We start from the raw sequence: 17,691 nt of genomic DNA on the forward strand, positions 1-17,691 counted from the left end.
TGTTTGTCTTTATTTTTCTGAAGGAGAAAGAGAGAGAGAGAGAGAGAGAGAGAGAGAGAGAGAAGCAAGCAGGCAAGCAAGCCCTGGCTTATATCTCTGCTGGGAAAGATAGTGGGAGCAAAATAAATCAATCATTAGGGTTGTGTGATGTTGGGAATTTGGTTCTGTTGGAGTCCAATGGGATTGTGCATTGTTTCTATTCTGGTAAGTGATGGTGGACACTAGTTTTTTGGTTTTTTTTTTTTTTAAGGTTCTGGAAATGTTTTGTGCATTTTATTTTCTGGGTCCTGCCGTATTCATTTTTTTCTCATTTCCCCCAATACATGCATTTTTTTTACACACTTTTCCTATTCTGCACATTTTGCAAATGATCTTTTCCCCCACAATCATGCGTTTTGTGCACACTCTCCCCAAATATAGGCATTTGGTGTGCACTTTTCCGTAATATACACATACTTAGGTGCATTCTTTTTTTTTCAGTTGGGAATTGTATTACAATATTCGGAAAAGTGCCATTTTTGGTGTGCAAATGAGTTCATTGATTTGGGAGGCACAAATTGAGTACGTTAGTATAAAAACTGGACTGAATAAATTTCTCCTCCATCCCTAGCCATGGGTTGTGGAGGGCGGCCACTTGTCAATAACCAGTGCGATTTTTCATGTGTATTTCCCCCCCCTAAATGTATGCATGAATTGTTCAGATTTTTAAATGAATGCATTCTTTTCTAATGGGGTCATCCCATGAAGCTGATTGGTGGGTGATTCAGGGCAGATAAAAGGACCGACTTCTTCACACAGCGCATAGTTAAACTATGGAATTCACTTCCACAAAAAGTGGGAGGGTGCAGTTGCACCACATCCTGCTTTGTTTGTCCCTGGTTGACAGCTGGTTGGCCGCTGTGTGAACAGAGTACTGGACGAGATGGACCCTTGGTCTGATCCAACAGGGCTCTTCTTATGTTCTTACGATGCAGTGATGGCCACCAATTTGGATGGCTTTAAATGGGTGTTGGATAAATTCCAATGGCTACTAGTGCTGATGGAGATGTGCTACCTCAGTATCAGAGGCAGTAAGCCTATAAACACCAGTTGCTGGGGAACCTGAGTGGGAGGATGGTGCTACACCCATGTCCTGCTTTTTTGGTCCCTGGTCGACAGATGGTTGGCCACTGCATGACCAGAGTGCTGGACTAGATGGACCCTTGGTCTGATCCAACAGGGCTCTTCTTATGTTCTTATATTCAGGGTTTGCAGGGAAACAGCACCAGCACTATTTATTAGCAGGGGTGCTGACATCATCTTCCACCCCCACAGAATTCCCTGTTCCTCTGAACTTAGCTGCAATTCTCACAGCAACTGGGGGCAGGGAAAAGAGTTTCCCCAGGAACAATATGCTGTTTCCTGCTGTGATGGAAAGTATTTTATTGTTTGTTTATTTATTTGATTTCCACCCCACATTTCTACCAACTAAAAATACATGCAAGGTGACTTACAATCACCAAAAAACACTTGATAAAAACAACAGACCCAATACATAGGGATGCATGAGTTGTGTAAAACCCATTCCATCTGTGTTTCATACATTGTCAGGCACCTTTCATTCCATCATCTGTCCACTGACAGAATCATATTTTTTTTTAGTTTCCAAATTTACACACGTGCAAATTTATGCAAATCTGAATTTGCACAAATTCACGCAAAATGTGCTTTCTCATGCTTTAGACTGTGGGAGAAATGCACATTTTGGACATCTTTTTTTTTTTAAAAAAATGCATATTTTCCAATGACGAAATTTGCACAACTGTAATTTCTGCTGTGGTGGTGGTGGTGGTGGGAATATGTAGTTTCTGGAGTCTTCGGCCTTAGCTAGACCTAAGGTTTATCCCGGGGTCATCCCTGCCTGCTCCCAGGATATCCTATGTGTCATTTACATGAACAGGGATGACCCTGGGACGATCCTGGGATAAACCTTAGGTCTAGCTAAGGCCTTCATTGTGGTGGATAGATGTTGAGCACTCATTGGGCCTCGTGGGCACTCAGAGCGGCAGTCCACAAACACACTGTGGCTTCAGACTGGGTCTGAATGGTGGACGTGGGGGAGTCCATTGGACTCCCGGACTCACTCTAACACCTGCAACATCCCTTGTTACATACTTCCTGTAACAGACTTGCCATAACATTCTGGCCCATCAGAAGTCTGTGAACAGTTTTCAAAGACAGCCCAACATCACACATTACACTTTCTGTATATCTTTCTTAGTGCTGGGAATTCCTCTTGCCATTCATGCTGTAGTGGACCTCAAGGAATGTGGCCAGAGTTCAACCCCTTCCTCCTCATTACTGCGGACCCAAGCTTGAGCCCAAAGTGATATTGCACTGCTGAATTTGAAACATTAGCTTGCTTTTTACAGAAATGTTTATTTTAAAAATGCATATATTACTAAATTTAACATAAAATTGATTATATTAGTGAATCAAATGGCATACAAAAGAATGCCTGTATTTGGAGAAATACACACACAAATGTGTACCACTTTTCATGGAAACTTTTTTAAAAAATCCAACCTCAATGTTTGAGATGAATTTAATTGAAAACTGGGGCGGGGGGGGTGTTTCACAATATTTGGGATGAAACAAAATTAAGATTGGGAAAAAGTGGCTCTGAGAGAAATGGAAACTGACCAGTTTGTTCATCCCTAATATTAATCCATGGCTTGCGAATCAATTCCACATATAATGCTTATGCAGATATGGAAGAGCTGGAGGCTAGTGGCTCTGGTTATGGAGGGGTGGTGATTTCATTCTGGGTTTTAGTTAGAACCAGGCAGCCAGAGAAGATAGCATCTCTTGAGCTCTGGCTGGTTCTCACTAAAATTCAGAATGAATGAATGAATGAATGACATTTTTATTGCTAAAAGCGATAAGCCATCACAATTTGACATGGTTAGAAAAATAAAACACAAGTAAAAAGATGAGCTAAAGTAAATGGAATAAAAATAGTTTAAAATAAAATAAAAATACTAAACCAAAATACAAGAATATAAAAATAAAAAACCAGATTGACATAAATGAAAAGCTCCCCAATGGGGTATTAGATCAGCACATATAAAGAGGGCAACATCTCAGCTCCCCGTTACGATACTTTTAAATTGTTTTCCAGTTTCCAAACCCAAAATGAAATCACTGCATCCCTGAAACTGCAGCCCCTAGCCTGCACTGAATGGAAGTGACATTTAATTATTTTATTTATTTATCCTTTTTTCAGATTGTCCAACTTCCATTTATGCACGAGAGAGGCTTGTGGCTCTGGTGAAAGGGAGGCCAAGATAGCAAGAGAGAAAGAGAAAGGCCCGCTCTCAGGGCTACAAACTGCACAGAATAAGGCACAAATGAGCACTTTTTAAGTGCCATTGTTTTCAAAGGGAGAAAGTTGTGTTTAAACCTAAGAGACATTTGTTATTGCTGTATGTCCATCACAGGTTCTCATTTGCAGGTGCTTTTGTCATCATTCCTGGCTTGGTTCCAATTTCTGAGATTGCACTTACATTATTTCTAGTCTCAGTTATTGCTTCACATCAGTAGTGACATGTTACATAACAGGCTTTAAGAGACATCTGGTTTTGCTGGAAAACATTATTAAATAAACCCACTTCCAGACAAACCAGTCAAAGTCAAATTCAGGGGAATTTTGCTCTGCTGCAGCCTAAATAAGTTTGTCTTCCTTGATGAGTTGAGCTTCAGTCCTTGCAAATCCTGGCAAGCGAGCACTGCAGGAAGTGTAAAGGGTTGAGGCAGATTCTAACTTCTGTACATTTTCCTCCTCTACCTTCTGGCATTCATCAGGAAAACAGTCTGGTAAGGACACAGAAAAAATTGCCCTGGAAAATAGGAAGCAGCCATGTGAATGCTAACATGCATATCATGCAGTCAAAGCAATCACAAGAAGATGCAAGGCAGAATGGTTTATGCCCTGGGATTTTGTACAAATTCCCACATAGCTTTTGAATACTAGAGGTTGTGACAGACAGGAATGATGGATGACTATTATTGATGGGTTGGATCCAGATTTAATCATACTTAGAGTAGACCTGTTGACTTTAAGTATGACTAAATCTGGACCCAACCTTCTCTCCTCCACCACCATCAGCACCATCCTCATCATCACATAAGAAGAACCATGATAGATCAGACCAAGGTCCATCTAGTCCAGCATACTGTTTGGACAGAAGCCAACCAGCTATTGACTGGAAATCTGGTCAATAGCAAAATATGAGCCAACAGTGTGATGTGGCTGGGGGGAAAACCAAAGGCTATTTTGGGCTGCATTAATAGAAGTATAACTTCCAAATCGTGTGAGGTACTGGTTCCCCTATATTCATCACTGGTTAGGCCTCATCTCGAATACTACGTCCAGTTCTGGACACCACACTTCAAGAAGGATATAGACAAGCTGTAGGGGGTTCAGAGGAGGGCAACAAGGATAATTAGGGGTCTGGAAACAAAGCCCTACAAGGAAAGACTGAAAGAACTGGGCCTTGAGAAGAGAAGACTGATGGGAAACATGATAGCACTCTGTCACACAGAGGAGGGCCAGGATCTCTTCTCAATCATCCCAGAGTGCAGAACATGGAATAATGGGCTCAAGTTACAGGAAGCCAGATTCCAGCTGGACTCAGGAAAAGTTTCCTGACTGTTACAGCAATGGAACCAATGACCTAGGGAGGTCGTGGGCTCTTACACACTAGAGGCATCCAAGATGCAGAAATGCTTTAATGTGGATTCCTGCAATGGGCAGGGAGTTGGACCTGATGGCCTTATATACTTCTTCCAACTCAACTATTCTGTGATTCCCTAGCAGCTGGTTTATATAGGCATACTGCTTCTGCTACTGGAAGTAGCATATAACCATTACGACTAGTAGCCATTGATAGCTGTCTCCAGGAATTGATCAATTACCTTCTAAAGTTATCCATATTTGTGCCATCAGTACATCTTGTGGTAGCAAAATTCAAAGTTTAACTATGCACTCCCTTCCTTTTATTGTCTTCCTTGAGTTGAGTGTCAGTCCTTCATGGGATGACCCCTGGTTCTAGTATAATGAGAGGGGGGGGGGAAGGTCTCCCTATCCACTTTCTCCAAACCATGCATTATTTTGTATACCTCTGTCATGTCTCCCCTTACTTGCCTCTTTTCTAACCTAAACAGTCCCACATGTAACCTTTCCTTGTAGGGAGTTGCTCCAGCCTATTCATCATTTTCATGGCCCTTTTCTGCACTTTTTCCAGTTCTGCAATATCTTTTTTTAGGTGTAGTGACTGGAACTGTACAAAGTATTCTAAATGTTGTCACAACAGATTTGTATAAGGGGAGTTCTTGCCAGTTTTATTTTCAACCCCTTTTCTAATTATGCAGAATATTGAATTTGTCTTTTTTTCCCCACAGCAGCCACTCAATGGGTTGACATTTTCATTGAGTGGTCCACCACAAGCCCAAGATCTCTTTCTTAGTGGTTGATCACTGCTAGCTTAGATCCCATTGGCTTATACTTGAAGATGGGATTTTTTGCACCAACAGTTGAAACACCATGGAATTGCAAAGAGCTTCAAAAAGATCTCTCCAGATTGGGAGAAGAAATCTCAAAATGGCAAATGTCCCTCATACGCTGATGAGATATGAGCTAGCCATGACTGACTTGGAAAAAGATCTTGGGGTGTGCTGGGCTGCACAATGACAATGTCAAGTCAGTTTGCAACTGCTGTGAAAAGGGCAAATGAAACTTTGGGCCTTACTAGACCTGCCAGCTTATGCCGGCAGGGAGGCGGGGCCGAGGCGCACTAACATTAGCGCGCCTCGCCCGGGCTTCCAGACGCACAACGCGCAGGGACGGCGGGTCCCTGCAGCGTCCACCATTTTTGTTGTTGTTGTTAAAGGGGCCGGGTGCGGCCCGAAGACTCCGGGAAGGTAAGGTGTTTGTTTTTAATGGGGGGGGGCGAAAGATGGCAGAGTGGGTGGCAAGGGGGGGCGGGTGACAGAGGGAACGCCACGCGCTGCCGCCGCCCGAACAAGCAGGCGAGCGGCGCTTGCCCGGGCAAGCACCGCTCGCCTGCTTACTCGGGCGGCGGCGGCACGCGGCGCTCCCTCTGTCACCTGCCCTCCCCCCTTGCCACCCACCCTGCCATCCTTCGCCCCCCCTCGCCGATGGGCACAACGCTCCTATGAGCGCTGTGCCAGGTCCGCGGATTTTCGCGGCTCCTCGTAAGCGAGGAGCCGCGAAAAGCCACGGAAGTCTCCACACTTTCCCCAGCCCTGGCCTGAGGCCGGAGCTGGGGAAAAAGCGCGCCATAAGCACATTGGCTTATGGCGCGTAAGACCAGGCCTCAGCGCGGCCTGTCTCCGGATTCCCCTGTGCATCATCTGGACGCACAGCAGGAAAGCCGGGTCAGAAGGCGCGCTAAGGCCTCTTCTAGGAAGGCCCGTAGTTCTGGAGTGGCTAGGGATGGCACAGGCATCCGGCTGGGGCTCAAAGCCTGTTGAGAAATTGCCAGCTCACCCCCCTCCCCTGGACACCAGGCCACGGATCACTGTGCTTCCCTGACTCTGGGAACCACATGTAGCCACTTTGAGTTCCATGATGGAGGAAAGGTGGGATATAAATATGCTAAATAAATAACCAAAGTGGGGACTTGGGATAATGGAGAACTTCCATCCAAGATTAGACAGAGAAATCTGGAACTTGGTGAGCAAATTACCATTTTTGTTGGGATATGTTTGTACACCACTAATTAAGAGTAGATCTGTCTCTGCCATCCTCATGATACTGACTGTTCTCCTGCATTCTTACTCCACTTAAGTCTCTGGGAGTAATGCAAACAGCAATTAACACCAGCAAAACAGCCGGCTTTTGAGATAGATTTTTCTTCCTATGATTCTGTCCTTCCTGACCTATCAAGTTCTCCTGATTTCTAATTGCTGCTTTCTTTTTGAATCTCAAGACATAAATCATCAATACCTGAAGCCTGTCACCTTTTACTATGTCTAATTGCCTTTCTGCTCCAGTATAATCATAAAGTCTTTTAACATTTTCACTTTCCCCTCAGGAAAATGCATCCTAGATGTGACCTTCATATCCTTCTGTGAATGTTGAGGCAAGGAAATCATTCAAGATGTCAGTAATATTCTCAACCTCACTCTTTCCAAACTTTCTATTCATGGTCCTTAATGACTCCACGAATCTTGTTCCCTAGCTATTTATAGAGTTGTCAGCCATTTTTTTCTGGCAGGCAAAGCTCTGGTGTAGATTTGTAGCTGAATCTCACTGACAGAAATTTCAAGGTAAATTTTGAGGTTTTCTACTCACGCAAAACATAGGAGTAACACTGAAGAGAGCAAAAACAGAATTTCAGAAAGTTCAGGGTGCGGGGGAAACCTGTTCAGGAGGAAATGTCCTTATCATATCCATAAATTGTCATCACTGAGTTTCTCCTAAATTGAAAATTTGAGGCAAATTTTGAGCTCCGCCATTGGGTTTAAAACAAAACAAAAAACCAGGAATTTTCAGAGAAGGAAAAGGTGTTATCAAGATTAGTGATCCACATATCTTTCCACTTTGTGCCCTTAACTCAACGGTTGTCCATGTTTTGGATTGGTTGGCCAGAAAATCTAAGGGTGACCATATGAAAAGGAGGACAGAGTTTGGGCTCATCTACACCAAGCAGGATATTCCTATATGAAAGTGGTATGAAAACAGTATATAAAAGGCAGGAGCCCCACTACTGCTTTATAGCGGTATTGAAGTGCACTGCAGGATCTACACTGCTGCTTTATGAAGTGCACTGACAACTGTTGGGCCCCATGACACATCTACACCAAGCAGGATATAACACTGTGAAAGTGGTATGAAAGCAGTATATGGTATGTGTCAATGGGCCCCAATAGTTGTCAGTGTACTTCAATAGTGCTATAAAGCAGTAGTGTGGTTCCTGACTGCTTTCATACCACTTTCATAGTGGAATATCTGCTTGGTGTAGATGAACCCTTCCTGTATCTTTAACAGTTGCATAGAAAAGGGAGTTTCGGCAGGTGTCATTTGTACATATGCAGCCCCTGGTGAAATAACCTCTTCATCACAACAGTTAAAGCTGCACGAGCCCTGCCTTCTTTTGTATCTGGTCACTGTAGGCAGGGCTCCTGCAATGTTTTCTTGTTCTCCTACTTGCCCCCTTAACATTAAAGCTTTGCCCCCACAATTTCTGTAGCCCTCAAGCCTCCTCTTGTTCCCCAAAAGCTTCTTTCCCTATGCTATGCTAACAAGTCCTCATGACCCCCTTCCATATACTAAATATATGAGAGCCAGTGTGGTGTAGTGGCTAGAGTGTTGGACTGGGAGTCAGGAGATCTGGGTTCTAGTCCCCCACTCAACCATGGAAGCTCACTGGGTGACTTTGGGCTAGTCACTGACTCTCAGCCCAACCTACCAAACAGGATTGTTGTGAAGGTCAAATGGAGAGTAGGATTATTATGTACGACACCTTGGGTTCCTTGGAGGGAAAAAGGTGGGGTATAAATGTAATAAATAAGTAAATGAAGTTGCAGGGCCCAAGAAAAAGCCCTTCACCAGGAATCAGGGGCAACATCCTTACCTACCCCCCAATCAACAAGATCTATAACCCACTTCCACCACCATAATTGCTACTGAATTTGCCATTCAAAATTGCTGCTTTATTTAGGGGTGCCACTTTTGCAGACGCAAATTCAGTGGGGTGGGAAGTGGAAGAGGGACCACAAAATTGGCTGAAGGAAGGCTGTATTTGGTCCACGGGCCACGTGTTGCTCACACCTGGTGTATGTTATAATGTGTGTTGTTGTTGTTGAAACAAATACATGATTATTAACTTTCAAAAACCCCAGTGCCCCCTCCTATTAATCAATTATTATATTCCATTAAACCTCAGTTCCTATTGTTTCCTGGGTTGATTGCTCGCTCCCTCCCTCCCTCCCTCCCTCCCTCTCTCTCTCTCTCTCTCTCTCTCTGGCTCTGATTTTATTTTAATTCCTGAGCTAATGCATTTGTGATTTGGGCTAATAGGTTGATTCCCGGATTGTCTTTCAGCATTACTTTGATTTTCTCCTTCTTACATCATTCTCTCATCTTGTCCTTCTCCCCACAAATGACTGCACAGATTGAATTAGGAATCACTCTCAGACCATATCCGAAAAATATATTTCCTGCCTTATTTCCTCCACTTAGACAATATAGCCTGTGTTTGGGTAATTAAAATTGCCCATTACCACCATTCCTGTTCATTTGCATGTCTAATCTTTTTCTTTTTAATGCAGTCATTGTTGGGGGGGGGGTTGTATTTCTCTTGGCCAGATGGAGACATACATTTTACAGGATGCCAAAACTTATGCTTGAAGTGAAGTATGTCTCCAGAAATAAACAATGATGAGATTACACAATACTATTTAACTAACTCCACTTTCTACATTTGGTGATGTAGACATTCTCTAGTATAGCTTTTTTTCTAGTGTTATAATCAAGGTCTGTCATTACAGAGACATGTACATGGCAGGTATGTGTGGAGGTGTGCTATGAATCCCTCCCTCCATGGAGTCCCTTTTCATGCATGGCCAATCGGCTGCAAGCACCTTCCCCATCCCTATCTGTTGCCCCCCGCAGCCCCCAGCCCCCACCTTCCCAAAAAGGAAGGGAGAGGGAAAATGGATCTAGTAATGGGCTCTATAAGACCTGTTATAGAGCAGTGACCTTGTGCCCAGAGCATCCCAGGAAGCTGTGGTTCCTGCCTACTGCCTGGGACACTCTAGAAAAGAGGTTCCTGCTCCAGGGCAAGAAACATAGAGCCTGTTCCTAGACTGTTCCCACCCCTCATTCGCAGAGTCACTACTGCTGTCCACTCCTGCTCACAGGGCCATGAGAGACCCTGGATGGCTCATGGAGTGGTCTGGGAGCATCTGAAAGCCACCCCCTCTTCAGTGCAAAGCATCATTTTTTTGCAAGGTGGTGGCTCCATAATTTTCATACTTTTAATGTTGCAAAATGGTGGCCGTACAGGGCCATTTCCACAACATTAAAGCTGTAGAGGGCCCCTTTACACCTCTAAAGTTGTGGAAATGGTCCTTTATGTGCAATATTAAAAATATTAAAATTATAGAACTGCCATCTTGCATAAAAAATGGCAGCTCAAAGCCACTCGCTCCTCATTGCAAACCGCCAATACCCATCCCTAACACTTGGATATATATTAAATGAATGTTGCCAAATAAATAATAATTGCTGTAATATGAGGATATGATATATGATATATATATATATATATATATATATATATATATATATATATAGTAGAAAACAACTTCAGGGCCAAATCTATGGTTGATGTACTTCAAAGGAGTATGACCCCGAAATGACTGCAACAGCTTTCAGCATTAATTCTCCTAATTATTCAGAATGAAAATCGTCACGAATTCAAAGGCTTTTCTCCTCATATCCCAAGAAAGACAGAGTAATAATCTATTAAATAGCAATAATGTAAATAGTTGGAAGTCAGATTTCTGTAATGTCTATTTTTGGAAGGAATCATTGAGACTGGTGAAAGTGGCGGAATTGTGATGGACTTTATTTATTTAAAAACATGACTTAAATTATATGTTGACCAAAATGACAATGAAACAGGAAATGAAAACTAAAAGGAAGATGATCCCCCCCTTATATCGCACCATGCTGAGAAACATAATGATATTTTTTTATTTGTTGCTCAATATATTCATTATGAAATTCTTGCACTCCCTCTTTAAAAAAATATAAAATAAAATAGTTCCCCCTACAAAAACACCCCAAGGTCTCATTATGTACTAATGACTTCCAGCATTTCATTGCAAAAAATATAATTTCTAATGGGGCTGAAGAAATAACACCATTTCAGAACCCTGAGTACATTGGAGTCCAGCTAGATTCCAACCCCCACCCACCTCCGTTTAGGGAGCTATTGTACTTCTCTCTCTCTCTTTCTCTCTCTCTTATTCTTGCTGTCTCTCGCCAGAACAGACACCACAGTGCCCACCCATGGAGAGCATTTTAAATGTGGAGAGGTGGTGATTTATGAGGCCAATCAAACATCCATTGATTTTGGAGGAAAATCTCCCATTGACATCAGGAGGAAATGGGATGAGACACTTCTGGTTTCTGAAGATGGCCTAGGGTGGGGCTTCTGAGATATATATATTTTTAGAAGTTACACATCTGATGCCCATTTGCAGTGTGTGTGTGTGTAAGGGGGGGTCACTGTCAGTTCTTCCTACCACCTAAGAAGTTGACAAAGATGCTCCTCATAATCCCAAAAATCATATTATTATGTCCTGTTTCTGGGCTTATAACAGGCACCTGGTTGTAGGGCGGCTACTTGTAAATCACCAAAAAAGAGGGCAAAAGAAGACACCAGTTTGCATAAAAAATGTATAAGTCAATTTATATAAATTGATGCAAAATTAGAAATAGTTATCATTTATTTATTCATTCATTCATTTCATTTCTATACCATCCATAAGATCCAGCTCTCTGGGTGGTTAGAACCATAACAGTCTAGCTTAAAATATAACTTATGGAAACTTGAACCACAATATAAATATCTAACCAGAATAAAACCGAGCAGCAATGCAGACATTTTGTTGATTTACGACTTGTTCCACTGCCATTTCTAGTAACCCCCCTCCTACTCAAGACAGAGAATTCAGAAGGGGAGATTCAGGAGATACACAGCACATAGTTAAATTATGAAATTCACTACCACAAGATGCTGCGATGGCCACCACTTTGGATGGCTTTAAAAGGGGGTTGGATAAATTCCTGGAGGAGAAGGCTATCCATGGCTACTCGTCCTGATGGCAGTATGCCACCTCAAGAATCAAAGGGAGTATACTTATGGACACCAGTTGCTGGGGAACATGGGCAGGAGGGTTCTGCTACACTCATGTCCTGCTTGGGGACTTCCCATAGGCAGCTGATTGGCCACTATGGGAACAGGATGTTGGACTAGATGAATCCTTCGTCTGATCCAGCAGGCCTCTTCTTATGTTTGTTCTTTTGTATATGCTTACTCTTATGGTCAAGCCCACTGTACAGAAGACTCCCATGCTGTGTAAGTTCAACTCACGTCCCCCTTATCAGTCAGGTTCTGGGATGCTCTTGGCACTGTGACACACCATTAAAAAGATGGGATCTCTTGACTGTACGTTGTGTTTTTTTCTTATGAGCCATCGGAAGCAGCAGACATGATCTCCCTTCTTTTCCTACAGAGGCCTCCCTCCCTTTCTTTACCACAAATTCATGGTGCTACAGGAAAGTAATTCATACCAAGGATGATAAGGTATCTCAAGCCTTATAACATGTCCTGTTTGTTGTTCTCTTAGAATTTACAGATCGAATCTCTTTGCCTGGATGGAATTTTAAACAGCGCAATCACCACAACAGTAGCGTGGCAAGAGTGTTTTTTTAAAAAAAAATCCAGTAAAGGTCATAATACAGATTAAATCTGTCACCCTTGCAGCAAAAATAAAGAACTGGAATTCCCCTGTGGAGATGCCATATAATCTCGAGTGTGTCTTGAATTCTCTTTTCTGCCACTACATGCTCACAGAATTGGTAGAGTTTGGAGGGGCGAGTGTTAGTTGCAGGGAACAGGTTTGGGGTCGATAACTTTGCAAAGCTACATTTGTGATTTCAAAGACACGGCATCTGATGGCTATGCTGACAGTGGGTTGCTCTCAAAACACTGGAGCCTGAAGCACTAGGAACACTTTTGGGATTCTCTTGGCAATGAGTTCCACACCCTAGTATACCAGCAGGGATGTCGGAGAAATCCTCAAAGGAATCAAATGAGTTCTGATTTCTGTGAATCTGACCCATGGATTTTACAGTGGATTGGCTTTTCCCGAAGCACATGGATTCTGAGGGCATGCAAAATCGTGCTCTTTTTTTAAAAAAAAAACATTCTGGAATTTTATGCAAATTTAATTGTACAGAAATAAATAAAATAAAAAGAACACCAGCCAAAAATGTGCATTTCCACCCATAGGTGAAAAAATGAAAATGCATATGGGGGAGGAGGATTTGCACATTTTCACATGTACAAATTTGCGCAAATGTGCAAATTGTAAAGAAAATTGATTCTGTGGATGATGTAACCAAAGGCACCTGAAAATCTGTGAAATGCAGATGGAATGGACTGTGCAAAATCCACACATCCTTATATATAGTTGGATTCTCCAATGCTGGGGTGAAATGTGAATACAGCCAGTTTAATCTGCATATTTCCACTGCTGCCTACTGCTCTCTTGCTCACCAAGTTACTCCGGTAGGGGAAGGAGAGCACTTAATCCAGAACAATCTTAATAAGCAAGGTCAAGGGGAAGGACACTGTAGAGGAGAATTATTATTATTATTATTATTATTATTATTATTATTATTATTACCCACCTCTCCATCTGAATCAAGGCGGGGAACAACAAAAGTATAAAATACATAAAACTGAATTAAAAACATATTATACATTATAAAAACATTCTAAAATTCTACTGGATAGGCGTGCCAGAATAGATCAGTCTTTATAGCTTTCTTAAATGCTAAAAGACTGTTAAGTAGGCGAGTTTCCTCAGGCAGGCCATTCCACAGTCTGGGAGCAGCAGAAGAGCAGGTCCTCTGGGTAATACTTGAAAGCCTAATTTTTGGCAGTCTGAAGTAGATTCTTCCCAGAGGACATGAGTGTGTGGGGCAGATTATTATTATTATTATTATTATTATTATTATTATTATTATTATTATTATTTATTTATTTATATAGCGCCATCAATGTACATGGTGCTGTACAGAGTAAAACAATAAATAGCAAGACCCTGCCGCATAGGCTTACATTCTAATAAAATAATAATAAAGCAATAAGGAGGGGAAGAGAATGCACCAAACAGGCAGTATAAAAGTCAGAACAATTCAAGTTTTAAAAGCTTTAGGAAAAAGAAAAGTTTTTAGCTGAGCTTTAAAAGCTGCGATTGAACTTGTAGTTCTCAAATGTTCTGGAAGAGCGTTCCAGGCATAAGGGGCAGCAGAAGAAAATGGACAAAGCCGAGCAAGGGAAGTGGAGACCCTTGGGCAGGTGAGAAACATGGCATCAGAGGAGCGAAGAGCACGAGCGGGGCAATAGTGTGAGATGAGAGAGGAAAGATAGGAAGGAGCTAGACAGTGAAAAGCTTTGTAGGTCAACAGGAGAAGTTTATATTGGATTCTGAAGTGAATTGGAAGCCAATGAAGAGATTTCAGAAGTGGAGTAACATGGTCAGAGCGGCGAGCCAAGAAGATGATCTTAGCAGCAGAGTGGTGAACAGAAACCAACGGACTGATGTGAGAAGAAGGAAGGCCAGTGAGAAGAAGGTTGCAGTAGTCCAACCGAGAAATAACCAATGCATGAACAAGAGTCTTGGCACGGGAGAAGGCGATCCCGCAGGTAGCCTGGACCCAAACCATGTAGGGCTTTAAAGGTAATAACCAACACTTTATACTTCACCCGGAAACTAATTGGCAGCCAGTGAAGAGATTTTAAAACTGCTGTAATGTGGTCACCCCTAGGTGTACCAGTGACCAGCCTGGCTGCCATATTTTGAACTAATTGAAGTTTCTGGACTAGGCACAAGGTAAGACAGAAGGTAAGACAGGTAGGAACACAAGAGGTATTATCTAAACATCCCCATGGGTTATCTTTATGTATAGACCCAAGAGACAAGGGTTACCATAGGAGAACGAACAACACAGAGCACTCTCACCAAAGCTTGCCACATGGCGCAGTGGCCAGCTGTTACACACACACACACACACACACACACACCCCTGAGGTCCTGGCATAGCATTGTTTGATTTGTTGCTCCATACAAAGCCTGTATGATGTATCAACGATGATGATGATGATGATGATGATGATGATGATGATGATGATGATGATAGATTCAACAGGCAGAAATTTTAAATAACATCTCATTCAGAAACTGAACAATAATTTAACTGGCACAAAGAAATGCACAGGGCTGAAGTCTTCCAGAACACAGGTTAATAGAAAATCAAAGCCAATGCAAATTAGGACTATCACATCAATCAACACTCCTTTGCTGCTTGTCCCCTGGCTAAGCAAAGCAGATTCACTGTAAATGTGTGCACACACTCCTTGTACCCACCATCACACACTGCATGTCTGGGTGCAACTCAGACGAATAACATAAACAACATGAAAACAACCCTTGAGAACATGGCTTTAAGCTGGAATGCATTCCTCTTCCTATGTACACACATGATACCCATAGAGTTATTTTAGGTTTCCCGAGATGTTCATCTCTCCGTTGGTTTCCATTATTTCAGAACAGCTGTCAGCAGGTGACACCTGGCGCAGGTGTGTGACTTCCCCAAGGGCACAAAGTTGATGGAGAAGAACTTAACATTTGAGCTCAAGGAATACTTTCTACGTTTTCTCTCAAAATAAACTTTTTAAAAAGGACAATAAAATATGTACCTTGATACCTTGAGGCCCCCACTGTGCCTGAGGAGCATTCCACAGGCAGAAAGCTGCCTGGCCAAACTCCTTGAAATGGATCATTTTGTGGGGTGAGAGTCACCAGCAGCTGTGGATCCACTTGCGTCAAAGCCTTCCAGTATCAGAGACAATATTTGCTGGGGAACATGAGTGGGAGGGTGCTGTTGCACCCTGACCTGCTTGTGGACCTCTGGTCAAGAGCTGGTTGGCCACTGTATGAACAGAGTGCTGGACTAGATGGACCATTGGTCTAATCCAGTATGGCTCTTCTTATGTTCTTATGTTTAATGAATTTATTTCTCACCTGAACACACAAGTAGTTCTCTCAAGGCACAGGAGTGTGCCCCAGACTTCTATACTACCAGCTATTCCCCAACAGTTTCAGGAAGCCAATGAGAGGTGGGATTTCAATGCTTGCGTGCCTCTAAGTTATTCTGTCCCTGACATGTAGAAAAGCTGCTGTAACCCTCCCAAAGCCTGCCATCCTTTAAAAGGAAAAAATCCTGGAGGGAAAGTGAAATGCTAAAGAAGATTTTCCACTGCACCAGAGCAGATAATAAGGCAATTAAAGCTTTTAGCACTGTGAACATTCGACAGACTACCGGGCTCAGAAGAAATCCATCATGGCTTTTTTGAATGGAGGGAGCAAGTGAAACAGAACAGCCTTTGGTAAAGGGTTTTTGATAGCTCGCTAATGACGGCCTTGGTACCAGAGGGTAATGTCATTACAATATGGAAGAAAGGGGAAGGGTTAAGAAGAGGGCACGTTTTACCTGGTCCCCAAGTACTTTCTTTCCTAATGTGTTCCAAGATGGATCAGCTGAAAAGGTCAAGGCCATTTCGCCTCGGAACCAGGTGTTGATGGCCAGACATTGTGCTTGCAGCCAAAAAAGCATCAATAAAAACTATTGGAAAGGTCAAGAATTGGGAGGCTGGAGACAGAACTATGTTCTGTTACTCAGACACATCTTGGAGTGCAACGTGTGGGCAAAGGAAAGCCAAAAGATGTCAACGGCCTCCATGTAAAGTGTTGGTTTTGACCATGGAAGACTTTAAAAAGGTTTAGGACCAGGTTCCTTGAAAGACTGCAGGTACCCATAGGAACCCATGTGGGCCTGGGCTGTGACTAAATAATACAAGGATAGGGCTATGGGAATCACAGAGGTAGCTGAGGTGGTCTTTTCCCTTTATTCGAGATGGTTATGGCCTAATCTACACCAAGCACGATATTGCACTATGAAAGCGGTATGAAAAAGGCATGAGCCACAACACTTTGGAAGCGGTATGAAAGTAGCGTATGGTATGTGTCTGGGGGCCTTGCTAGACCTATCACTGAATCCAGTGGTGAGGAGGGGCCAGGCCGAGCTAGAAGTAGCATGGCCTGTAGGCCCCGTCTACACCTGAGGCATGACAGGGCCGAGAGACGCCCCATTGCGTCCGCCATTTTCTTTTTACTTAAAGCAGCCGCATGCGCAGGAGCGCAGCAATGACCAAGGTAAGGATTTTTTTAAAAAAAATAGGGACCCCTGACCCCCTTCCCCCAATTCCCCTCCATGACCTCCCCTGGCCTCCGCTCCCCCCCTGTCCCCACATCCATGTCCCACCACCACCCCATCCCCACCTGCTGTGTCCTGCCGCCACCACCAATGTCCCCATCCGCTCTGTTCCGCTGCCGCCACCAATGTCCCCAGCCAGCATTTCCTGTTGTCACCATGGCAACAACAGGAAACACCAGCTGGGGACATTGGCGGCGGCAGCAGCGGGACAGAGCGGCTGGGGACATCGGTGGAGGTGGCAGCAGGACACAGTGGGTGGGGATGGGGGGCTGGCAGGACATGGATGTGGGGACAGGCGGGATCGGAGGCCAGGGGAGGTCATGGGGGGGGAATCGGGGGAAGGGGGCGGGAGTACTGCGGCCCATCCGCTGCTTTTCCCGGCTACTCGCGCATAAGTGCGGTAGCTGGGGAAAGTGGTGGAATGGTCCACACACCCGCGGTCCTGGCCTCAGCCCGACCTCAGGCCGGGATCGCAGGAAGAACCATGCTACAAGCGGTTCCGGTTAGCGTGGTGCCAAGGCGGCTCAAATCCTGGCTGAGGCAGGGAT

At 43.6% G+C, this 17,691-nt stretch overlaps 1 protein-coding gene across 1 annotated transcript in view; it reads left to right on the forward strand.

Moving 5' to 3' along the window:
• The first annotated feature begins 536 nt into the window (after window positions 1-536).
• The window catches only part of LOC134393467 (inverted formin-2-like), a 510,183-nt gene continuing 493,028 nt past the window's right edge, over window positions 537-17,691 (forward strand). The window contains exon 1 of the mRNA XM_063118494.1: window positions 537-540. The gene's annotated coding sequence lies outside the window, so the exon portion shown is untranslated. The remainder of the gene's footprint in view (window positions 541-17,691) is intronic.

Source organism: Elgaria multicarinata, chromosome 2 (assembly GCF_023053635.1).
Source record: "Elgaria multicarinata webbii isolate HBS135686 ecotype San Diego chromosome 2, rElgMul1.1.pri, whole genome shotgun sequence".
NCBI lineage: Eukaryota > Metazoa > Chordata > Lepidosauria > Squamata > Anguidae > Elgaria > Elgaria multicarinata.